The 19,057-nt window shown below is 45.3% G+C and overlaps 1 protein-coding gene across 2 annotated transcripts in view; it reads right to left on the reverse strand.

Annotated features, from left to right (window-relative positions):
• The window catches only part of PRDX1 (peroxiredoxin 1), a 66,194-nt gene that overhangs the window by 26,770 nt on the left and 20,367 nt on the right, over positions 1 to 19,057 (reverse strand). The window contains exon 1 of one of the 2 annotated variants that reach the window (XM_058552285.1): positions 12,747 to 12,756. The exons of the other annotated variant lie outside the window; for it this stretch is intronic. The gene's annotated coding sequence lies outside the window, so the exon portion shown is untranslated. Of the gene's footprint in view, positions 1 to 12,746; positions 12,757 to 19,057 lie in introns of those variants that run through there. 2 annotated transcript variants of the gene reach the window in all.

Raw genomic sequence — 19,057 nt, forward strand, 5'->3', positions numbered from 1 at the left:
CCAACTTCTTGAGTAGAACACTTCTGTATACACTCAGTCATTGATTCAGCAACCTTTGTTGGTCTCAGTGAAATGAACACTCTCTTTAAAATCAGTCAAAAATTTTAATACCATCTTCACCATTATGTCGTCTTAAGCAAGTCACTAAACCTCTCTGACACTCACTTTACCTCACTTTAAAATAAGGTTGATTGGGTTGGCCCTGTGGCTTAGCGATTAAGTGCGTGCCACTCCGCTGCTGGCGGCCCACGGTTCGGATCCCGGGCACGCACCGATGCACTGCTTCTCCGGCCATGCTGAGGCCGCGGCCCACGTACAGCAACTAGAAAGATGTGCAGCTATAACATACAACTATCTACTGGGGCTTTGGGGGAAAATAAATAAATTAAAAAAATTTATTAAAAAATAAGTAAATAAGTAAAATAAAATAAGGATGATAATACCAATCATCTGCACTGGATTACTGTGAGGATTAAATGAGATACTGGAGACCAGGAGGCCTCAATTACTTTAAAAAGTATTTATTAGTCTGCTCTCCTGTCTAGGGCCTAGAGTGCATGAGAGTCTATGCTCTCTTGCCTACTCAAGGATATTGTTTCTGCAATTATTTTCTCTTTGTCCTGAATTGTGTATTTTCCTCACTCTGCTGGATCAGCACATAACCTACTGTAATAGTGTATCTCCCAATTCAGGGGGGAAAAAAATCCCACCTTTGATATCATTAGTCCTCTAAATACCATCCCATTTTGCTATAGCAAAATTCCTAAAAGTGTTGATTATATGTACTTTGTCTACTTCTGCACTTCCAATTCTTTTCTTAATTCACTCTAATCAAGATTTTTCTACACCATTTCACTGAATCCTCTTATAGGGGAGAAAGACAGTTCCTCTACCCTCTAGATCCTTCTGGCTGGTTTAAGAAGTAAATTGACATGAGACAGAATAACAGGAGAAAATCAAAGTTTAATGATATGTATACATGGGAGAAACCCAGGAAAACTGAGTAACTCACCAAAATGGCAGAAGCCACTATCTTAAATACTATCTTCAGCTAAATACAAAGGCGGATGTTGTGGGTAGTGGTTTGGGAGTTCAAAGGGTAAGAAGGCAATTTAAATGGAGATTGAAAAAGAAATGTTTGATAAATAAATGTTTGCTGGGCCATCTATAGACAATGGGACCTGAAAGACAGCTTTGATAAAAATGGGCTTAGCAAGGATCCTCCCACTCTGTTATACCCAGAGCTATCTATGGTCATGGCCTGTCCTGGGGACAGACCTTCTGTCGTAAATTCTTTTAGGCAGTTAGGGAGAAGGTCAAAATTTCCTTCAGAGTCTTTTGTCCAAATAATCGAGACAAAGAGACACATTTTGGGGTGGCAAATTCTGATCCCCCACACTCTATTGTCAAGATCTCCAATGGCCACCGTTATACCAAATCCAATAGTCAGGCCTCAGTCCTCATCTTACATGACCTCTCAGAAGCATTTGTTCTGCTTAATTATTCTTTCCTTGAAAAGCTTTCTTTGCTTGTCTTCTGAGATTCTGCGTTCTTCTAATTTTTCTTCTATTTTATTGATTGTTACTTTTCTGGGTCCTTTTCCTGACTTCTAAATATTGCAGGGCCCTCCAGAATAGAGTCCTTGGTCCTCACTTCTCTTATATCTCCCTCACTCCCTAGGTGAGCTCATTCAGTTTCAGGACCTTAGACATCATTTATACAGCCCTGAACTCGCCACTGGGCTCTGGACTCATACATCCAAAAGCCTACTTAGTTCCCCTCTTTTATGTCGTATAGGCATTTCAAATTCAACTTGTTCAAAAAGAACTCTTTTCTCCATACCACTCATGTACCGCTATCCCAGTTTTCCCTATTTAGTAAAGGACACCAATATTTGCCCGGTTGAGCAGGTCAAAATTCCAAGGGTCATCCTTTATTCCTCTTTCCCTTCTATTACTCACCTAATCCATCCTATCAGTTCTCTCTAAGATATATATCCTGAAACTGACCACTTCTCACCACCGCATCATTTCCACCCTTGTCTAAACACTTCCACCTCAAGTATAGTCTACTCTTAGAGCTTCCTAATTGTTCCTCACACAGCAGCAAGAGATGCAGGCTGGATGCCTGAGCAAGAACTTGCTTGGTCATTGCAGCTCAGGGCCTAAGCCTCAATTCAACTTTTGTTAGGGAATCCTAACTCAGGGGAGCTTGCTAGCATTTGCATACTCTAAAAGACTGATATATAGATTAGAAAATCAGTATATTAAATCACCATGGAGGACCGGCCCCATGGCTTAGCAGTTAAGTGCACGCGCTCCGCTGCTGGCGGCCCAGGTTTGGATCCTGGGTGCGCACCGTCGCACTGCTTCTCTGGCCATGCTGAGGCCGCGTTCCACATACAGCAACTAGAAGGATGTGCAACTATGACATACAACTATCTACTGGGGCTTTGGGGGAAAAATAAATAAATAAATAAAATTATAAAAATAAATAAATAAATCACCATGGAAAGATTGCTTTTCAAGGATGAGCATGTTCCTGTTGGCCCTGAAGAACACATTCTTCCCAGGGCTGGCCTCGTGGCGTAGTGGTTAAGTGCACCCACTCCGCTGCTGGCGGCCGAGGTTTGGATTCCAGGCGCATACCGACACACCGCTTGTCAGGCCATGCTGTGGCGGCAGCCCATATAAAGTAGAGGAAGATGGGCACGGATGTTGGCCCAGGGCCAGTCTTCCTCCACAAAAAGAGGAGGATTGACATCTGATGTTAGCGCAGGGCTGATCTTCCTCACAAAAAAAAAAAAAAAAGGAACACTCTCTTCCAAGCATTAAGGAATATAAGAAGTCAAATATTACTGGGAACTTTGCTTTGATGTATATAGAATCAGGGAAAAGGCAATGAAATGGTTCTGAGAACCAATTCACTCTGGCTTAAGGAAAGCCAAATGGACTCTCGAGTCCTCCACTCGCCCCCACTCACAATCAGAGGTGCCCTGCCCAGTGACTCTCTCCCTTCCATATTATAGCATCTCAATTCCTGTAGTCATTGTCACTAGAATGATTCTTTCTTTTTTAATTTTTAAAAATTTTTTTTGTGAGGAAGATCAGCCCTGAGCTAACATCCATGCTGATCCTCCTCTTTTTGCTGAGGAAGACCAGCTCTGAGCTAACATCTATTGTCAATCCTCCTCCTTTTTTTTTTCCCCCAAAGCCCCGGTAGATAGTTGTATGTCATAGTTGCACATCCTTCTAGTTGCTGTATGTGGGCCGTGGCCCCAGCGTGGCCGGAGAAGCGATGCATCAGTGCACGCCCGGGATCCGAACCCCGGGCCGCCAGTAGCGGAGCTTGCGCACTTACCTGCTAAGCCATGGGGCCGGCCCCTAGAGTGATTCTAAATAAGTTTGCTCCCTGGGTATGCTCTGACAGATTATGGTTTGTTGGAGTTTTAGCAGGTGGTTGCTATCCTGATGGACTCAGAGGAGTGCTTCCTCCCTTTGACTTTGGGGGCAGACAGGGATCCTCTGCCCAGATGACCAGTTTTTCACCATCTAGAAGATACTTTACTTTATTCCAGTAACAAAGTACCTCCCTACTACCTAGGCTTTGGCATGCTGCTGCCTCCTGATTTCTAACTGTTACTGAACCCAACTGAGTTTGCTTCCTGGCGAGTTAAAATCAGACTCTCCACCAGAAGTAGTTGTTACATGGGGCCAGCCCTGTGGCTTAGCGGTTAAGTGCGCGTGCTCCTCTACTGGCGGCCTGGGTTCGGATCCCGGGCGCGCACCGACGCACCGCTTCTCCTGCCATGCTGAGGCCGTGTCCCACATACAGCAACTAGAAGGATGTGCAGCTAAGACATACAACTATCTACTGGGGCTTTGGGGAGAAAAAGGAGGAGGATTGGCAATAGATGTTAGCCCAGGGCTGGTCTTCCTCAGCAAAAAGAGGAGGATTAGCATGGATGTTAGCTCAGGGTTGATGTTCCTCGCAAAAAAAAATAAATAAAAATAAGTAAATAAACAAAAATTTTTAAAAATTAAAAAATAAAAAGAAATAGTTGTTACACAAGGTATTATTTGTAGCAAATAGGAGACCACATGGAATCATTTCCAAAGTCATGGCTTCCCAGAGCACAGGGCAGCAGAGGTCTTTTATTTCAGAACGGGAATGAATATTCAAAAGGGAAAGGTGGGTATTTGCTTGCACAGGCTCAGTTGGAAAATATGCTTCCACATACATTGCACATTAAGTAAAGGGCAACTTTAGGTCATCTCTCAGCTCATCTGCTCAGGCACTGCTGTATTCAGGGTGGTTGGGATTGCATCTCCTAACATAACAAAAAAGGGAAAAAAACAATTTGGAGAAATATTTAAATGCTTCTGAAATCTCCCTTGAGTTCCTCAGGGCAATTAGTTGGTGACATAACCATTACTCCATCTATTAACTCCATCAGTTAATCTTTCCAATGTGCTCCTCTAATTATGGTCTTTTTTTACTTTTGGTGAGGAAGATCTGCCCTGAGCTAACATCCATTGCCAATCTTCATCTTTTTTTTACTGAGGAAGATTGGCCCTGAGCTAACATCTGTGCCAGTCTTCCTCCATTTTGTATATGGGATGCTGCCACAGCACGGCTTGATGAGCGGTACGTAGTTCCGCGCCCAGGATCTGAACCTGCGAAAGAGGCCACCAAAGCACAGCATGGAAACTTAACCACTACACCACCAGGCCAGCCCCCAAATTATTGTATAATTTTTTTTTTTACTGCTTAGAAAGCTTTGCTGTCTCTACAAAGTCCAAACTTCTTAGCTAAGCAATCAATGTTCTACATGAACCTACGCTCCAGCTGAAGAGGCCCACTCGCTGAGCATACTTTGGTCCTTCCTGCCAAAATGCCTTTGCTAGTTAATGCTCTGGGCATGTTCCCTCCCTCCATTTCTGCCGGTCAAAATGATACAAACTTCATGGGGAAATGCCATCTCTAAAGTAATAGCTTTCAACCTTTTCAAGTTTATATCCTATGAATCACTTTCCAAACAACCTTGTTCCCACTATTACAGATTTTTTTTTAAATCCATTTCTCCCATGTTCATAGGTATCATCAAGAATACACTGACAGGTTCCCTGTAATTCCAGCACATGCTCCCTTAGAGACACCCGAGTCCACAGAATCATGGCGGAACAGGGAGGGCTGATGCCAGGAATCTCCTGTAGTTCGTAGTGGTTAAGTGTGCGAGCTCCGCTACTGGCAGCCCGGGGTTCAGATCCCGGGCGCGCACCAACGCACCGCTTGTCCAGCCATGCTGAGGCCGAGTCCCACATACAGCAACTAGAAGGATGTGCAGCTATGACATACAACTATCTACTGGGGCTTTGGGGGAAAAATAAATAAATAAAATTATTAAAAAAAAAAAAGAATACACTGAATTTCTATGATTAAATTACAAACTAATGAATAATTATTTTAGTAGTTTAGATTACAATAACACAGTTAAAACCGTTAACACAAAGGTAAGAAATAATTTATCATTTGCTAAAAGATACTAATGGTTGCCTTTGGGTAGTGGGACTACCCTTTTTATATTTTCAAAAGTTGCAATGATGAACATGTACTAGTTTTATAAAAGAAAAATACCAATTTTTTTAAAGAATTGAAATACCTAAATGGTAAGTGTTGTAGTTGGTGTTCCTCTAAAGTCAAACTTTAAGACAAGGACTTGAGCACAGGTCATTTATTTGGGAGAGGATTCCAGGAATCAGAAGGAAGGGAGTGGAGGAACGAGACAGAAAAGGGAGAAAAGCCAATATATGAACTGGTTAAAACTATGGACAAATGGAGTCAACCTACTTAGGGTATCCTCTGAAAAACTGTGAAAACCACACCTCAGAATTGTCCCAGTGGAGGCCGGCTCCGTGGCTTAGCGGTTAAGTGTGCGCGCTCCGCTACTGGCGGCCGGGGTTCGGATCCCGGGTGTGCACCGACGCATGGCTTCTCCTGCCATGCTGAGGCCATGTCCCACATACAGCAACTAGAAGGATGTGCAACTATGACATACAACTATCTACTGGGGCTTTGGGGAAAAAAAGGAGGAAGATTGGCAATAGATGTTAGCTCAGAGCAGGTCTTCCTCAGCAAAAGGAGGAGGATTAGCACGGATGTTAGCTTAGGGCTGATCTTCCTCACAAAAAAGACAAACAAACAAACAAACAAAAGAATTGTCCCAGTGGAGGATGGGGAGTCTGGAGCATTTACCCACAAATCTCTGTTCCTTCTTTTTTTTTTTTTTGTGAGGAAGATCAACCCTGAGCTAACATGTGGCAATCTTCCTCTTTTTTTCTGCAGAGGAAGACTGGCCCTGGGCTAACATCCATGACCATCTTCCTCCACTTTATATGGGACGCCACCACAGCACGGCCTGACAAGCAATGCATAGGTGTGTGCCCGGGATCCGAACCCGGGCCACCAGCAGCGGAGCTCGCGCACTTAACCTCTACGCCACGGGGGCTGGCCTCAGTCCCTTCATTTTTCAAGGGTTTCCCCTGGAGACCTTAATGGCCTCACACTTCCAGGTTGTAGCTGCACATGGCCAAGCAGTCTTCTGAGGCATGGAGAAAGCCCTGGGGCAGCAAAGCAAAGAGGCATCATAGCACATGACTGATGCTCTGGGTCACTGACCTCCACAGTTATGTTAGATCTGGCAGGTTGATGCCTTGCACAAATCTCCTACAACAAGAAAGAATAATTTTTGGGAAATTCTGTGCTCAACCTAGCTCACTTCTATTTCCAGTAGATGGTACCTGTACAAGTGCCTAGCGGTGTTTGCCTTCTGTGGGAGATCAAGATTTGGCCACCCTGAAATCTATCTCTTTACCTTGGTTGTTTTCTCTGAAGGACATTTGACCTCCCCCACTAACTGCCTAAAGAATTTGACATGGTGGCTCCTTCCTAGAACAGATCTATCATGACTGCTATAAAGATAATGTAGGATAGAGGTTACAATAGAAAAGACACCAACAAGCCCATCTTATCGGGAGTTCTGTCTCTCTGGCCACATTCTTTGGATGGCCCTGCGAGGAGTTGCCAGACAATCATTTACAAGGGAAGTCTCCATTTGTAAAGGTATCTCGCTCTCTGTATTGGGAAGAGAGGGGATGAGCTCATTTCTAGTGACTTATCAATGTGGAAGGTGAGGCCTTGGGGCTGCATAATAAACCTTACTCTTGTTTACTGTGCTTTAGTGGTAATCTCCTGTAACTGACTCCCCCAACCCCCAAAATCCTCCTTTGTCATTGGCTGAACATGGTATTTAAGACGAGAATTTCTGCTATTGTGTTGAGAAACGCAGTGTCCCTGCTTTCTCCCATGTATACATGTTATTAAACTTGGTATTATTTTCTCCTGCTAACCTGTCTTGTTAATTATTTGGCCAGCCATAAGAACCTTAAGGGAAAGGGCAGAGGGAGATTCTCCCTCTTCCCCCGACACTTCCATAGGTGGTACTCGTGAGAACCACTGATCTACTAAGGCCTCACTGTAGCCTCATCTTCCCTTCTAGTTCGTTACCCCTTTGAGTTTTTGGATCATATGTGAATACAATTTTCAAACATTTACTCGTTGAGCCCTTAGCATGAGCCAAACATTATTCTTGGCACCAAGGTTACAGAGATCAACAACCCACTGAAGGGGCCGGCCCTGTGGCGTAGCGGTTAAGTGCGTGCGCTCCGCTGCTGGCAGCCCGGGTTCAGATCCCGGGTGCGCACCGAGGCACCCCTTGTCAGGCCATGCTGTGGCAGCATCCCATATAAAGTGGAGGAAGACGGGCACAGATGTTAGCCCAGGGCAGTCTTCCCCAGCAAAAAGAGGAGGATTGGCATGGATGTTAGCTCAGGGCTGATCTTCCTCAAAAAAAAACCCAAAAAAACCTGTATTAAAAAAAAAAAAAACACTGAAAAAAGCATAGACTTTGGAGTCAGAGATGTAGGTTTTAGTTCTATTTACTGTGTGACCATGTGACATGTGACCATGCACAAGTCATTTAACCTCTTTTCTCAACTGCGAAAGGGGGATAATAATCGTCCCTACTCCTAGGGTTGTTGTGAAGAGTAAATGAGGTAATCTCTACAAAATATTCAGTACAGTGCCTGATGCATATAGTGAGAGCCCAATAAATATTAGCTATGTTTTGCTATTAAAAATGGTAGCTGAGTCAAGTTCTTTTTTTCTTTTTTGTGAGGAAGATCAGCCCTGAGCTAACATCCATGCTAATCCTCCTCTTTGTGCTGAGGAAGACTGGCTCTGAGCTAACATCTATTGCCAATCCTCCTCCTTTTTTTTCCCCAAAGCCCCAGTAGATAGTTGTATGTCATAGTTACACATCCTTCTAGTTGCTGTATGTGGGACGCGACCTCAGCATGGCCGGAGAAGTGGTGCGTTGGTGCGCGCCCGGGATCCGAACCTGGGCTGCCAGTAGCGGAGCGCACGCACTTAACCGCTAAGCCGTGGGGCCGGCCCTAAGTCAAGTTCTCTAAATCAGTCTCTGGCCTTGAAGAGGGGTCCCAGTCCTAAGGGTAAGAGAGGATAAAGCACACAATCATAGTCCACAGTGAAATATGGTACAGTGGAATCCTGCACAGGTGCCATGGCATGCTGGGGAGATGAGGGGACTGGAGCTTGCATCTGGAAGGATGAGGAAGCCCACTGCACATGCAGCCCCCAGGGCCTGGTGCCAGCCCTGCTGAACCACAGGATCCAAGGGGCTGAGAAGGAGAGTAATGCCTCTGTGCACCCACTGAGGGCCACTAGCAGTAGCCACCCAGGCAGGGATTCTCACTCTTTGGGAAGATTAGTCAGGTCTTGTCAAGTTGGTATCATCCTTTTGCTACAGAAAAGTTAACATCCTGCCTTCAGGGCTACTTTCTGAGCTGTCCAGGGTTTAGGAATGATTCTGCCCTTTAGAGACATTCATGGATTGGAAGGAACTCAGGCTTTCCTTAAACGGGCTCCTGCCCTCTACTACAACTCATTAGAAGGTCAGCTCATGAAGGCGAGATCTTGTTCAAGGTCTTCCCAGCATCCTAGCAGAATACCTAGCACATAGTAGGAGCTCAGTAGGTATTAACTGAATGAAAGACACACTACTGGATGGAAAGACACTCAGCCATGAGCTCCTTTGGATGAGTTTGGATTTAAGGCCTCCCTCTCCTTCCAGGAGTTCTGACTGACACTGATAAGGGGTCTGGATTCTAGGGTCTGAGACGCCCTGCCAAGGGCCAGGCCTGAGGGTATGGACCAGCACCTCCTCTGTCTTGCCTCAGCTTCCTTTTTTCTAGGTAAGGTACATAGGCCTACTCCCTGCTTCTCCTGGCTATGAGCTTCCAGGGTGGCCCCCACCCTTCTTTGCATATGGGTCCTATGGAAACCTGAACTCTGTTCTTGGTTTCTTGCTCAGACAGCCCAACCTAGAGTAAGCAGGAAGTGCCAGCAAGTAAAACACTGGGATAGCCCCGAGACATACTCAGACACTTGGGAAGAGGGCGTTTCCTCATCCTTCTGACCTGACTGCATTCCTCTCAGATTCTAGAACTTCTGCCAAATGCTGAAATGCTCAGTGAGGCAGGGCTGAGAACTTGTCCCTCCCACCTAGTGGTCCAGAGAGGGGGCATGCCCTCCTCCTTCCTAGGAGGCCCCTCTCTCTTTCTAGCTCTTCATCTGTTTCAGCCTCTTCCCCTTGCATGCCATAGGGCTGCATCTGTGCACATACCTCTGTGTCTGCATTCCACCTGTTCTACATTAGCCGCTCTGGACTGTGAACCTTGAAGCCAGAGGACAAGGCTGGTCCATTTTTGGACCCAGCAAAAGGACTAGTTGCTATGGTCTGAATGTTTGTATCCCCCGAATATTCATATGTTGAAATCCTAATATCCAATGTGATGGTATTGGCATGTGGGGCCTTTGGGAGGTGCTTAAATCGTGAGGGTGGATCCGTCATGAATGGGATTAATGCCTTATTAAAAGAGGCTCCAGAGAGATCCCTTGCCCCTTCTGCCGTGTGAGGATACAATAAGTCTGCGATCTGGAAGAGGGCCCTCACCCGATCATATTGGCACCCTAATCTTGAGCTTCCAGCCTCCAGAACTGTGAGCAATAAATTTCTGCTGTTTATAAACCACACAGTCTGTGGTATTTTGTGATAGCAGCCTAAACAAACTAAGATACTAAGGCTTAGTAAATGCTAAGTAATGTTAGCCAAAGACATGATTCCCTTCTTTATTCTCTCCCCTTTCATATCTCCAGTCTCTTCGACTAGACCCTTCCCCTTAGCACGTGTTCATGTTCAAGATCAAATTTCCCACGTAATGAAAAACTTACCCTCCCATACGCTTTTCTCTCAAACCTCTAACCCATCACTTTCCTTATTCTTACTATTCTTACTTCTCATGAATTTGAGAAGTCTGCTTTCTGATTCTCCCCATCTTTATCTCCTGTTCACTCCTACATCCAGGCCATCTGGCTCCGGATTAACCACTCCACTGAGCCAGCTCTCCGTAAGGTCACCAATGACCTTCATCTTAACCGAATCCAAAAGTTTCTGCTGTGGAGATTAGAGAGCATGAATATAAATAGTATGGCAAATAGTGGATGCTCAATAAAATGGTAGGTGCTCTCATTTCTCTTAGTTTACCTAACATACTCACTTCTGGTTCTTCTTTTGACTCATTTTTTTGATTTAAAAAAAAAATTTTTTTTAATTTCTCTCTTTCTCTCTCTCTGTCTCTCTCCACTCATTATAAAGGTAACATAGTTTTATCTTAGCCTGTTTCCCTAGAAACCTGGAGTTCAGGGCAAAGTTTACATGCTAAGGATTTATTAGGAGGTTCAATAAATAATTCTCAGAGCAACAAGCGTGAGGGAAAACCATAAATGAGGCAGAGAAGAAGAGAAAGAAAACAAAAGGTGGTGTGCTACAGGGCTATCTGTAGCTTTATAAGAAGACACAGCTAATTGCTCAGTTACATAGGATTGAGAGGCTGTATGAAACAATTGTATGGTGTCTAGGAACCATTTTTTGGGGGGAAGAAGAGCAAACTATCTGTTCGCTCTTTCCTTCTCTCTCTCACTGATCAATTTCCTCATATCCTATGAGACAGTATCTCCTCTGCACTTCCAGGTTGTGTTTCCTGGCTCCTCAGGGCAGCTGGGGGAGACTGATCCCAATTCTCACAGCACGTGCTTCAGCTCACTCTGGAAGTGGTGTAAGTGGCCAGATTCTCTGTGGGTCTGGTTAAGTTGGACCTGAGTACCATAGGTGCTGCAGCTCCTGCTACAACAGGAGTAAGTGGAGAGCCTGCGAGCAGGTGGGTCCAAGTGAGTCTGAAGAGGTACTAAACTGGATCCAATACAATAGTTATGTTTCAAAAACTTGATAAACACATAAGAAAAACAAAATAACCTATACTTTCACTAATCAAATGAAACTGTTATAATTACTTTGGTGAGTTTCCATCCAATCTCTTTCCTTATAGATATAGGTTTTTCTTTTTTTTAATTTGAAAAGTTTCTCTAACTTTTTAACTGAAATACAACATGATATGGAAAAGTGTACATATCAGGTGTATAACTTGATAAATTTTCAGAAATTTAACAAATCCTTGTAAATTAAACCAAGAAACAGAACATTGCTATCACCCCACAAGCCTTCCCTCTTGCCTACTTCCAGCCACTACATCTCCAAGGCTAACCACTATCCTGATTTCTAACTACATATATCAGTTTTTCCTGTTTTTGTACAGTACATAAATGGAATTATACAATATGTACTCTTTCATGTCTGTGTTATTTCACTCCACATTAAGTTTGAAAAATTTATTCATGTTGTTGAGTGTAGCAGTAATTGTTTCCTTTTCACTGCTTTATCATATTCCACTTCTAGAATTTCTATTTAGCTCTTTTTTGAAACTGACTCTTTTTCTTTCATGCCATTGTGTTCTTATGACTCAGTCTGGGTTTATGGGAGGCTAGAGGAGGTTTCTGATGGCCTTGGGGAAGGAATGTCCCTCATTCATATGAGAGAGGTCCCAGAAGTTAGTTCTTTGGAGACTGTGGTAGCCGATATGAAGGCTAAAAGTGGCACAACCGTTTTGCCACCACGAGAATGTCAACTTCAGGATGAAGATGAGAAAGTGGAAAGCAGAGAGAAGAAACGGAAAGAAACTGGGATCTTATTAAGCGGCTGAATCAAACCAACCCTGAAGCCTGCTTATGAGTCCATAAATTTCCTTCATCGTTGAGGACAGCTTAAATCAGGTTTTCTGTTAAGGGCAATATAGAGTCCTGACTTATCTATGGGTAAGTACAGGAAGCTTTGGGAGTACAGAAGAGGAGCATCTAACTCAGTCCAAGCCGGTCAGGGAAGTCTTCTCAGAAGAGATGTTTTGAGAAGAGGGACTATTTGAAGGAAAGAGTATTCTAGGTAGAGGAAACAGCACATGGAGAGACACAAAAGTGGGAGAAAACATGGTGTGTTTAGGAAACCATCCACTATCCTTTTATGTACTCAAGCCCAAAACCTAGGAGTCATTCCAGCTCTTCCTTTTTCTTCACCCCCCACCTTGTAGTGGATCGCCAAGTGCTGCTGTCCCTGGCTAATTGCCCTGAGGAACTCAAGGGAGGTTTTGGAAGCCTGTAACAGTTTCTCTAAATTTTTTTTCTTTTTTGTTATGTTAAGAGATGCAATCACCAACCACCTGAACCTACACAAACCCCACCACAAGTGCTATGCCTACGCAGATGGGCCAAAAAGTGCCCAAGATATGACTTTTGCCTCATTTTTAATGCCAAGATCTCTGCCCCAGGAGGTGCTTAGGCCTTATTACCATAACATGCGATATATGTGGAAGCATGTTTTCCAGCTGAGCCTGTGCAAGCGAATACCCACCTCTCCCTTTTGAATATTCATTCCCCATCCAAAATAAAAGGCCCCTGCCATCCCGTGCTGGAGGAGAGGCTTGACTTTGTAAATGATTCCACGTGGTCTCCTATTTGCTACAAATAAACACTACTTTGTGTGACCACTACTTCCCGTGGAGAGTCTGATTTTAACTTGCCAGGAAGCGAACGTACTTTGGTCTGGTGATAAAATTTGGTGATGATGAAGAGACGTCTGTCCTTCTGAGGTTCCGGTCATCCAGCCACCTTGGTCTACTGGGGGTAGAAGATTGGACCTCATGAGGAGGGCTCCTTTCTTGGTGCTTGTGCCACTGGCTTGGCATCACTGCCCCATCGAGAGACCTAGCAGGCACACTGGCCGCTTTGCTCAGTGGATCTCTCGATGGAGGTAAGTGGCACCAACCCCACAGCAAGGCTATGAGAGTTATTTTTTTTGTTTTTGTTTTTATTTTTTTAATTTTTTTTTGTGAGGAAGATCAGCCCTGAGCTAACATCCATGCCAATCCTCCTCTTTTTGCTGAGGGAGACCGGCTCTGAGCTAACATCTATTGCCAATCCTCCTCCTTTTTGTCCCCCAAAGCCCCAGTACGTAGTTGTATGTCATAGTTGCGCATCCTTCTAGTTGCTGTATGTGGGATGTGGCCTCAGCATGGCCAGAGAAGTAGTGCGTCGGTGCCTGCCCAGGATCGGAACCCGGGCCACCAGTAGTCGAGCTCACGCACTCAACCGCTAAGCCACGGGGCCGGCCCCGAGAGTTATTTTTTTTTAAGTTGTCTCACAAAATCTGTTTAGGCCTGGCTCTGTCCTAGGGGGTTCAAGTCACCTCTGGCTGTTTAGACCTGAGCCAGTTCCTATCTGATTTATAGGATTAAGGGATTGCATGACTCGGGCATTGGAGATGCCCAGTGCTTTGAGTCTGGTAAAACGAGAGTGATCTGATCCTTGACTAGTCATTCACGGGGTTTAAGTCCCCCCTGGAGTTTGAGTCTGTCTGGAGTGATGAGGTATGGGTTCGAAGCCTCTCTGGAGTCACTGAGTCTGTCTTCTGTGACTGCGATAGAAGGAGGGGTCCCCTTAGGTAGGGTTAAATTCCCTCTGGAGTTGTTGAGTTTATCTTTGTGGTCAGGAATGCCCAACATTGATCACTGAGGGTGGGTTCGAGCCTGTTTTGTGTTTGTGTTGTGTCTGTGACAGAAGGAGAGGTCCCTTTAGGTGGCTTAAATTCCCTCTGGAGATTTAGTTACTTAGCTTGGGTCTGGTTTCAGGGTGCTAAACCTTCTCTGGGCAAAATCTTGTTAAGTTATCCCTGGGAAGTTGGAAATAGACTGCAAGAAAAGACCCTAGAGGGGCCAGCACAGTGGCGCAAGCGGTTAAGTGCCCGTGCTCGCTGCAGCGGCCCGGGATTAGCCAGTTTGGATCCCGGGCGTGCACCAACGCACTGCTTGGTGGGCCATGCTGTGGTAGCGTCCCACATATAGTAGAGGAAGATGGGCATGGATGCTAGCCCAGGGCCAGTCTTCCTCAGCAAAAAAAAAAAAAAAAAAAAGAGGAGGATTGGCAGATGTTAGCGCAGGGCTGATCTTCCTCACAAAAAAAAAAAAAAAAGAAAAGACCCTAGAATATGGGAGAGACTCTCCCCAGCACTTTCCACCCTTCTCCAGATTCTCTCTGGCCACGTTGGTCTTGGTTCCTAGCAGTGGCGGTGGCACGGAGGGGAAGGCATCCAGGATGTGGCGTGGGGCGGCCACAGTTGCAACGGCGGCAGTGGCAGGAGGGGTGGCCTGAGGGCGGGCGTGCCCCTGAGTGTGGGGGCTCTGTGCTCAGCCCAGCTAGGCCCGGCTTGACCCAGGGGCCGTGAGAAGCGGCGGCATTGGCAGACGAGGCTTGACACCCAGTCACTTCACTGTGGGCTGAACACTGAGACCCAGTTGGAGCCAGAAGAGCTGTCGGCATTATGCCAGTACACACAGGCTTTAAGCCGGCGATGGTGTTGGTCCTTTCATTTACAATTAGAAAGCACACACTAGAGGACTGAGGACTGACCCACAGGAATTCATAAACCTGACAAAGGGCCTGGTAACTACCCTCTTCACAGTTGAGGAAAAGTCAGCCGTTCTGTTAGAAGCCAGGGAACAAGCAGATGGTGGATATGTCCCCGGGAGAGAAATTCGTGGGCCTGGTGGGTGGGCTGCTCCGAGGACTGACCCTGGATGGAATCCCAATGACCCTGGTGATCAAGAAAAGCTAGGACATTTTTGGGGTCTCCTTTTGAAAGCAGAGCAAATGGTAGGCCAGCCACCCATTAACTGGTCTAAATTAAGAGAGATCCAACAAGGCCCTGAGGAAAACCCCTCTGCCTTTTTTTTCAGAGGCTGTGGGACTCCCTCAGGTGATATACAAATTGGGACCCTGAGGCCCAGGGCAGTGCAGTGGTTCTTTTTTTTTTTTTAAATAATTTTATTTATTTTTTTTCCCCCAAAGCCCCAGTGGATAGTTGTATGTCATAGCTGCACATCCATCTAGTTGCTGTATGTGGGACGCGGCCTCAGCATGGCCGGAGAAGTGGTGCATTGGTGCGCGCCCAGGATCTGAACCCGGGCCGCCAGCAGCGGAGCGCGCGCACTTAACCACTAAGCCACAGGGCCGGCCCAGTGCAGTGGTTCTTTTTTTTTTATCTTTTTTTTTCCCCCCCAAAGCCCCAGTAGATACTTGTATGTCATAGCTGCACATCCTTCTAATTGCTGTATGTGGGACGCGGCCTCAGCATGGCCGGAGAAGCTGTGCGTCAGTGCGCACCCGGGATCCGAACCCGGGCCGCCAGCATCGGAGCCCGCGCACTCAACTGCTAAGCCACGGGGCCGGCCCTGTGCAGTGGTTCTTAATACCTATTTCATATCTCAAAGTGATTCAGACATCCATAGAAAACTTCAAAAGCTGGCTATAAGTCCTGATACTAATTCTGCACCACTAGTAGAGACTGCTTTCAGGCTGTTCAACAACCAGGATGAAGCTGAGGAAAAGAAGGATGATAAAAAGATTCAGAGACAGATGGCTCTGCTCCTAGTAGCCCTCCAGACTGCTCAAAGTAAGCCAAGGGTGAGGAAGAAGACACCATGGGTGAGTGATCCCAGCCCCCACCGAGGGACCAGGAGGCAACCAACGAAGCGGGAGGCTATTCAATGTGCATACTGCTGTCAGGAAGGGCATTGGCGGCGGGACAGTCCAAATGGTCCCCAGAGAGGGAGGGGATCAAACAGGACTGGGTCATGCCAACTTCCTTTGACTACAGATGAGATGTGATGGGGCCATAGAGCTTCCCAGTTGGCTCTAGGCAACCCAATCCTTATCTCCCCCAAGGAGCCCCAGGTGACCTTGACTGTGGGAGGAGAGCAAGTTGAATTCTTGCTCAATACCGGAGCCAACTTTTCAGTGTTGAACACCCAAAAGGGAAATGTGGACAGATTTTTGGGACCCCTCTCTTTGGTCTAATAGGCAAATCTAGCAAGCAAACTGCAAAGGCTTTAAGTCAGTGCAATAAAATCCATGCTGTACTGGGAAGCAGCTGTGCAGGCCACCTTCAGCCTGTGTCAAATGATGTTGCAACCCCACACATCATGACTGAAGACATCAGCTGGACAGATCCACTACAGGAAGAAATAAAGGAGTACCTTACTCTCACATTCCCCAGCTGCATTTCTTAGAGATTGAGGGACTAATCAACGACCCTGCTCCTTGCCTCCCTCCACACATAAATAACATCAGCATCTCTGAACTTGTTTGATGTATAACCAAGGAATTCTTGTTTAAGTTACCTTCAATGTATAACCTAGAGAAAAGCCCAGATGTAGTCTATCCCTTTTTTTAAAAGAAAATCTAGTGTTAAGTTTTTTTTTTGTGAGGAAGATCAGCCCTGAGCTAACATCTGCCAATCCTCCTCTTTGCTGAGGAAGACTGGCCCTGGGTTAACATCTGTGCCCACCTTCCTCTATTTATATGGGACGCCACCATAGCATGATTTGACAAGCGGTGCGTCGGTGCATGCCCGGGATCCGAACCTGTGGCCACTGCAGCGGAGCACGTGCACTTAACTGCTATGCCACCAGGCCGGCCCATTAGGTATTTTTTTCCTTTCCTCTTCCCTGCACGTGCACTGTTTGTGAAAGAGATATAAGCTGCACTTAAACTCCTAGCCCCGGAGCAGTTCCATCGGAGCGCTCTGTTGAACTGTTTTCCTGGGGATCGAACTCCTCACACTGATTATTGAATAAACTCCTTCACTACTATCACCTAGACTCTTTACTTCAGTTGACAGAAACCTTTCCAATAAAAAGTGTGACATAAAAGGGGTATCAGGTGTAGGAGAAGAGGGAGAATTCTCTCTCCCCTTTCCCTCTGGTTCTTATGGCTGGTCAAATAATTAAAAAGGCAGATTAGCAGGAGAAAATAAAACAAAGTTTAATAACATATATACACGGGAGAAACCCAGGAAAATTGAGCAACTCACCACAATGGCCAAAGTTTCCACCTTAAATACCATCTTCCGCTAAAGATAAAGGAGGATGTTGAGGGTAGTGGTTTGGGACTTCAAAGGGAAGGAAGGCAATTCACATGGAGAGGGAAAAGAAACATTTGTTAGACGTTTGTTTGCTGGGCCACCTATAGAGATTGTGACCTGAGAGAGAACTTTGATAAGATGGGCTTGTTGGTGCCTTTCTTATCACACCTATTGTTACCTCACCAGGTCTGTTTTTGCCCGCCACCCAGAAAGCCAGTCACCAACAGGACGCGATTTCAAAGAGAGAGGGTTTAATCACAAGGCAGCCAAGTGAGGAAAACGGGAGAACAAGTCTCAAATACGCCTCCCGGAAAATAGCGACTCAGGGGTATTTATGGAGAAGGAGGCAAGGTGGTCTGAAATGATTGGAGGTGAGGAGAGATGAGGTAATTGATGATCTGCCCCAGCGTAGTGAGGAAGATCAGCCCTGAGTTAACATCCATACTGTTGGGGAAGAGGGAGAATCTCCCTCCACCCTTTCCCTTAAGGTTCTTATGGCTGGCCAAATAATTAAAAGACAGGTTAGCAGGAGAAAATAATACCAAGTTTAATAACATGTATACATGGGAGAAACCAGGGAAACTGAGTTTCTCAACACAATGGCAGAGATGCTTATCTTAAATACAATCTTCAGCTAAAGACAAAGGAGGATGTTGGGGGTGGGGAGTTTGGGATTTCAGAGGGGTAGAAGACAATTCACCCATGAAGAGGGAAATGTAAATGTTTGTCAGACAATTCTTTGCAGGGCTGCCTATAGAGAATGTGGCTGGAGAGACAGGAATTATAGTAGTCAAGAGTATGTAGATTTAAGTCCTCTCCTTTCACCCTGATAAGAGTTTCCAGAAATAAGGTCATCCTCCACTCTTTTCAGTACACAGAGGGAGGTACCTTTACAGATTTAAATGTTTGGTGAACAGAACTTTGAAAAGAATGGGCTTAGCAAGGACCCTGTCAGTCTGTCCATACCCAGAGTTAAATTCATTAGGCAGTTAGTGGAGGAGGTCAAATGCCCGTCAGAGAAAATAATCAAAGTAAAGAGACATGTTTCAGGGTGGCCAAATTTTGATCTCCCACAGTCCTGCCTTTGAAACTAAAAGTTTCACGGTCCTTTTGAAACTTAAAGTTTCATAGTCCAGAAGCTGAGTTGGTAAATTGTTTCATCTCACTGAACACATTTCTTAGTCCTGATAATAGATCAGTTCAATTAAGTTCATTTTAGAAGGTGCTGATGCAGGCGGGCTCCCAAAGTTAGGCCTATGTTACGGAAGTAAGCAATCAAGTATTTAATAAGAAGCATTTCTCTGGAAACAAAAGAAAAACAAGGTTAATGGTTGGAGCAAATTGTAAATCAGTTTCTGAGTTCAGAGGACAGCCAGTTAAGAAGATTTTTAGATGTCAGCATCAAAGCATCTTTTGCAGTTTAAAATGTCTCTGATGATGTCATCAGGTAATCTCTCAAGTTTATATCAAATCCATCAGTTTGCAAGGCTTCAGGAAAAAGGGCAGGTTCAGTTCTCAGTGATTCCAAATGAAAATGATGGAAAACTTCAAAAA

This window comes from Diceros bicornis, chromosome 13, assembly GCF_020826845.1.
Source record: "Diceros bicornis minor isolate mBicDic1 chromosome 13, mDicBic1.mat.cur, whole genome shotgun sequence".
Lineage (NCBI taxonomy): Eukaryota > Metazoa > Chordata > Mammalia > Perissodactyla > Rhinocerotidae > Diceros > Diceros bicornis.